We start from the raw sequence: 6505 nt of genomic DNA, 5'->3' as shown, positions 1-6505 counted from the left end.
TTGTCCATTGTTGTCATGTTTTCCTTGTTTCTCTAGAATTTTTCTCGTTTCTTCTCAGCCATGTTTGTTTGTACATACATGTCAACAGTTTTCTCTCTTTTGTTATCATGCTTTGGTTTCCCTTTTCAACGATTGTTCTGCGTTGCTCTGTCATGTTTCAAAATAGCTTTTCTCTGTTGTGTTTTCAGTCATGTATTTCTGTTCTGTCTGTACAGTTTTTCCGACAGGTAAATAGATAATTTTTCTGTCGTTTCACTCTCATAATACAATCGCATTTTCACCAAATTTGTGAAAAAAAAAAAAAAAAAAAAAAAATGAGATCATCGCAGAAGTGAAAGGCATTAGAGCGGCCATATATAAACAGAATTAAATCTATAAAATCTTATAAGAAGGTCTGATTGTGTTTAAAACATTAGTCCATAAACACAAGATGATAAAGAAGAACTTGGGAACGAGAAATTTTTCACAGAAAGTTCTGACAGAAAGCATCAAAACTTCCTCTGAAATAGTGAGCCCTTAACTCATGTAAGGAGGGTGTGACCTGAGTTTGTGGATAGAAGCTGCTGAGTACTCTCTGTGGTGAAATTTATTATGCTGTAAACGGTGGTTCTATGTTTCAAATACGAGGATCAAATTGTAACAAGTGATCATTAGAATCAAAGCGACTGAGTAGCACTTTCCAGTGTGTTACTGTATACATTATGCTGTACAAGGCAGGTCTAACTTTTGAGTCTTTGAATAAAATAAAAAAGACATACTGTTTTTATTACAAGGTTGTCCAAACTTCAGGTCTGTCTATGAAATTCCAGTGTGTCGATTCCTAACTTTTGAGTCTGTGGATGAAATCATTAAGTGTGACCATTCAAATGAAAGCTACTGAGCACTTCTTTCCTGTGGTGCTGTTTATTCTGCTGTGCAAGGTGGTTCTATGTTCTGATGGTCTGTGGATGAAATCCTTAAGTGTCAGACCATTGAAAAGAAAGCTACTGAGCAATGCTTCCCATCCTTTGGTGCCGTTTGTTATGCTGTATAAGTACAAGGTGGTTATAAATTTTGTCTGTCGATGAAATATCCAAGCGGGAGCAACTGAATGAAAGCTACTGAGCAGTACTTTCCTGTGGTGTTGTTTATTATTCTGTACCATGTGGTTCTAAGTTTTGTGTCTGTGGATCAAATTCTAAAGCAGGACCAATCAAATGAAAGCTAACGTGTGAGCAGTGTTATCTTACAATATGGTTCATTATGCCGTTCAAGCTGGATCTAATGTTTCAGTCTGTGAATTGAAATCTGTAACTGTGACTGAAGTCCATTACATGGAAGGTAATGAGCTGTACTTTCCACCGATTGTATTTGTTTCATGCTTCTTAGCTTGTTCTTAATATACTACCAGTTGGGAAATCGTAGTTGACTGTCTCAGACCAGGAGAAAGCCAGGTAACCAGGTGAAATATGCCAAATGTTCTGTGCTTACTCAAAATTGAGTATACCCAATCAGACCTTCTTATAAAGGAAGCCATAAATGCCAAGGCTCAGTTGTTCAAAGTGCGACTATGTATACACCAATACAGGATATTAGCACCTAATTTAAATTCCCAAGCTAAATTTGTCTCTCTTGTTCATTTGCTGCATTGACTTAAAGATCAAATTTGCAAGGCAAAATGCTTCCTATTCAACTTGAATTATCTTAAGGTGGCTGGCACCGGTGTCCATTACTTTCCAGCGTTTACACTTTGACAGATTGATACTACCACTCTTTTTAATGAAACCAAAATAAAAGTATTGATATTGGTTAACAAGTTATGGTGATTTTCTCCACATAAAATGTTACCAAACACAGCCCTGATTTTACCTTCAAATGGTTTAATAACTCAAAACCAAGCTTGGTGACCCCCATGTTCAGATAAGAATTTTTTCAAAGTTTAAAAATTTCCACCAGAGGGGCTCAAAGCCAACTTAAATTTTCGAAAATTTAAGGTGGCTCTGAGCTCCTCTTGTATCTAAACATGCTGATTAAAGTTCCATAATAAAAAAAGTGGGGCCATTGAGCTTGGTTTTGAGTTATAACCACTGAAAGGTAATATAAAGGCTGTTTTAAACAGGTTATACTGTTGCTATGATAACCCATTATGTGGAGAAAATCACGGTGACCATAATGTCTTCACAAATGTTTAGGCATGTTTTTGATACTTGATGATGGAAACCAGTGCCAATCATCTTAAGTTGAATTTTTGGCGAACAATCCTGGATTGGCATTAGTCGACTTTTGAACAACTGCACTTTGGCCTATGGCGAGTTACACAAATTTATTGCCGGAAGTACCAAAATCCCAGTACAACTTTATCATTTGTAATTACTCTTAACGTCAGCAACAAATTTAATGTAATTCTTCCCTTAAATATTAAGTCTATTAAGCTAGAGTAGTCAACAATAATTAACCTTATTATTAACCTTGATCCTATGAAATGTAAACAGTCCTCTGTTCATGTTCTGCAGTCCAATCCACCCCATCCATTCCTGTTCTCCTTTGACAATTTCAAGACTCTCTGATAGTCCAACTAAAACCAATGGAAACATACCATTAGGAAAAAAATAATTGCATTAGCTGTTGATGTTAACTTTACAGTTCAGCTGCATTCGTCATCTGTTGATTTTCCTTCTTTATTTAAAACCGTGACAAACTGCGAGACACAATTATTACCAGAGGCACTACTTAACCCTTTCACTCCCATAAACTGAATGTTAATTTTCCTGACTAACTGCAATACATTTCTTTCAAAGTAAGTTCACAGAATTTGGTATGTGTTACATCAAACCATATCACCTAGTTGATGATTTTCTTTATTCTCATCACCTGTCTGGTTGACAATGTATTGGTAATGCAAGGAGAAATTGCATATTGATCACTCCTGGAGTGCAAGGGTTAATGCTGGTCTAAGGTGAGCCTAGTGAATTTTGCATCTGTGGTATAAAACGAGCCGTTTCAAAGAAAATTACAAGCTTCTCATTTAACTCACCTTTGTAGCTGCCTCCAAAATAGATGACCATGAGGTACGTAACTTGTCTTTCTAACTTTTGTTGTTCCTTACATAATCTCCTTTCCTGAAAAAAAAATACAGCAATCCAGGAACTGTCCAACTGGTTGCAGTTACATGTATAATATCATCATCAGTCTAACTTGCTACAGTGCTACAGGATGGTGGGCTGCTAAAATGGTTTGGTTGCAATATTGCACTATTGAACTAGTGAAGGTAGGGTCAAGCTGTAGTGTGTATGAAGCAGAAAATGGGAGGGGTGGAGGGGTGTTAATGAAGTTAAAATTAATTGTTACTGGCATTCGCCAAACATTTGCACCCTGTTATAATCCAAAATGGTTACAGGGCTCCTAAGCTGAATATACAGCAGACACACAGCTAATATGAAGGCCTTATGTGCCACTTATAGGTACAATGCAGATACTAGGCACATAAACTTCTTAAAGTAGCGTATCCCTAAGCCATGAAACAAGTTCTCGATCTTTGTATGTTTTATTATTTGTGGACATTCTAAAAACAAATAGGGAGCTGCACACCTTCATGTGTGAAGATATCTTACCTGCAACAAATGTTCATTTTCAGTCAGAGTTTCTTCATCCTCTTTTTAGGCCAGTCTGAGTAAGAATGTGCCTGTAAAAATAAAATGGCATAGTGATAAGACATGTCATGGAAGTTCTGTTATGATGAGCATGACTGTAGAGCTTACCTGTGCATTGTCAGCCTGGCAGGACTCTAAACCAGCTTTGTATTTCTGTTTGTTTTCCTGAACCAGTGAACTCAGTTTTGAACGTTTGTGAGTGAGGCCTGTATGATGAAGGCTTGATAAGAAAAACAAAAAAGACTAAATGTGAGGCACAATCAGTTGCAAGTGATAGCTGTCAGGAACACCATCTGAATTGTACAATGATTGAATGTGGTGGTTGCAAGGGGAGGGAAGGGGGGCTTACTAAAAGTAAGCCTATAGCCTACGGCCTATTTCTCAACTTGCGGCCCATCATGCCCAAGGCATGGCAGCCCACAGCCAAGTCCACTTCTTGGCCTTCAAGTTAAGTTTAGGGTTAGAACTGGGTCGCAGGCTACAGGCTGCCAGACCATGGGCCATGGTGTGGGTCAGGGGTTGTTGTGCCTTAATTGGTCCTGGGGCCTGCTTTTAGCAAAACCCAGTTACAGGAATCCAGGTGCTAATATTATAGTAGTTAACAAGCCTTTGTGGGCCACTGCAAGTTACAGTGATCAAATTTGGTTACAACTACATTTGTAAAGGTCTGAATGATTAATAACAATTACTACTCTGACTACTTGGGTCCAATTTTTGTGGAAGTTCTAATAACTTTCCAGCTCAAAAACTACATTTTCAGAAATCTATGTGGTCAATACTGCTGAACTGAGATCCAGTTTCTACTGATATTGCAATTAAGCTTTACGTAAGCGAAGAGCTGAGAGCTTAACCAACCCAAATTACTTTTCGGATTGCTTTTTGTTGTTTTAGCTCAGCTTTTGCATGTGGCCTTGAATTCCTTCAGGAAACGTTACTCCAATGTTTTATCCGCTGCTTTGCACTTGGTTTTGTAATAAAATGGAAATCTTGCCCATAATCACAGGTTTCCCAACTCTCTTGGGGATCTAGAATTTTTTAATATTTCTCTTAGAAATACAATCACGTATAACCAGTACCTTACATTATTCCTCTGTGAAACTATTTTCTGAAGTCTCTCCTAAGTTGCATCTCCTTTTCTGATGTGCCAACCGCACCTCTACAAATCAATGCAACCATTGTTAAAGGCTGGTTTTCACAAGGACATAAGCATAAACATAAAGATAAGCAAGTGAGAACACTAGCTACATACGCATAAGGGCAGACGCACGCGCAGAAAACCATTTCTTGATGGAATTATTTATACCAGCTCCCCTCAATGTTAAGCAAGATGGCAGATGAAACGGTTGACTGCCTTGTGCTTGCGCTTGCGTATCCCTGTCTTCACTGGTGAAAACGGCGGCATAACATGACATAAGCCAGGAGCTTATGACTCCTGCATAAGCATATTAAAGCACAAGAAGAATGATCAACGTGTTCGTTCTTCTTGTGCTTATATACACTGTATGCTTATGCCTCAGGTGTTCTCACTTGCTTAAGCGGCGTTTGAGCTTCTGCTTCTGCTTATGTCCTAGTGAAAATTAAACCAGCCTTAACAGTTACTGGTAGCAATATAATGCAACATCATAACATTCCTTTATCTTTTATAAAATACTTAGTGTGCTTTCAAAAGAATGTGAAGTCTAATTTATAATGTTGAACGCCTATCTGAGATTTGGGGGTTTAAATTCAGAGTAATGCTATAAAACATGACCTACCTTACCCTGGGTGCCAGAGGTTTATTTTTTCCTTTAACCCGAATAATCGCGGCGAAACGAAAAACCTCTGGCACCCAGGGTAGACCTACCTTTAATTTAATCCATTTTTTCTGGTTTACCAATATACAAGAAGCCTCCACCCTGCTCTCCTCAAATGGTGGGTCAAATTACGACTTTTGTCATATTGTATAGTATACAGTGATGCACGCGCACCAGCCGCTGAGAGATAAGCCGCTCAAAACGGCTTTGGGGAGCGCTGAGAAACCTTGAAAACACAGGAAAACACCCAAGGTAAACTCTTTTTGACTTAATAGTAATTTCTGTGGGTTTTCGAGGGAACATCGATCGAATTTGGTGACCTGTGGTTTGTATGGAATTTGTAAGACTGGCAATTTGAGTACCAAATACAAGTCAAATTACTGAATAAAGTAAATAAAACATTATATGTTGTTGTTACCTATCCTAACGTTGGGTTACAATGTGTTTTCGTGCAGTTTTGAGTCATTCTAAATCAATGTGCTCAAGAGCGGTTTTCGCGCCATTCGACTCGTTTATATAAAACAGGCTCGAATATTTCTCCAATAAAACCCTTCTCTAATCCCACTCTGACTTTATGCCTTAAGAAAAACCTAACATATAAATATGTCTGTGAAAACCATTCGCACATACCTTATCATGAGCTCGCAGCCCCACAAAAATCACCAAAGGCACTTCAAAATTCCCGCTATAGAATCCAACAGCTTCGCAGCAACAGCGAACCACGTGAACATCCCGCGGTCATAACTGGGTACCAGAGTCTTTTTGAGTCCCAACTGGGGAAAGGGCAAGGAAAGGGCTAACCTGATTCTCAGACGGTCCAGGTCGTTCGCCGCGGTTGTCACGCGTGACAACCGCCGCGAATGACCTGGACCGTCTGAGAATCAGGCCAGGGAAGGGCAAGGTGTTTTGATCAAGCCAAAACCATCTTTTTTCTCCAGAATGGAAATAGCGTTCGCGACAACTTCGTGCAATCAATTCGTTACCAGACAATAAGAAAAATAAATTTCGAGTTCCCGTTTGATGATATCGGGCTGCCAGGAATGACGAACAAAATTTGCAGCTATTTGCTGAGGGACACAAAAC

General features: G+C 38.9%; 1 long non-coding RNA gene across 3 annotated transcripts; it reads right to left on the bottom strand.

Annotated features, from left to right (window-relative positions):
- Positions 1-2416: 2416 nt before the first annotated feature.
- LOC146469334 (uncharacterized) lies at positions 2417-6136 on the bottom strand. Of its 3 annotated transcripts, none has more exons than XR_014867223.1 (7): positions 6053-6136; positions 5473-5648; positions 4706-4785; positions 3726-3849; positions 3591-3631; positions 3014-3098; positions 2417-2554 (listed from the first exon to the last, which is right to left on the bottom strand). It is a non-coding gene; the product is annotated as an uncharacterized LOC146469334 (long non-coding RNA). The 3 variants fall into 3 exon arrangements; XR_014867222.1 differs by having other exon boundaries at positions 3591-3661; positions 3738-3849; XR_014867224.1 differs by lacking the exon at positions 5473-5648 and having other exon boundaries at positions 3591-3661; positions 3738-3849; positions 6053-6116.
- Positions 6137-6505: the final 369 nt, after the last annotated feature.

This window comes from Pavona decussata, unplaced genomic scaffold (assembly GCF_977016875.1).
Source record: "Pavona decussata unplaced genomic scaffold, jaPavDecu1.1 SCAFFOLD_124, whole genome shotgun sequence".
NCBI classification, from domain to species: domain Eukaryota; kingdom Metazoa; phylum Cnidaria; class Anthozoa; order Scleractinia; family Agariciidae; genus Pavona; species Pavona decussata.
Note: the sequence above shows the minus strand (reverse complement) of the source record. Positions and strands in the feature narration are given on the sequence as shown.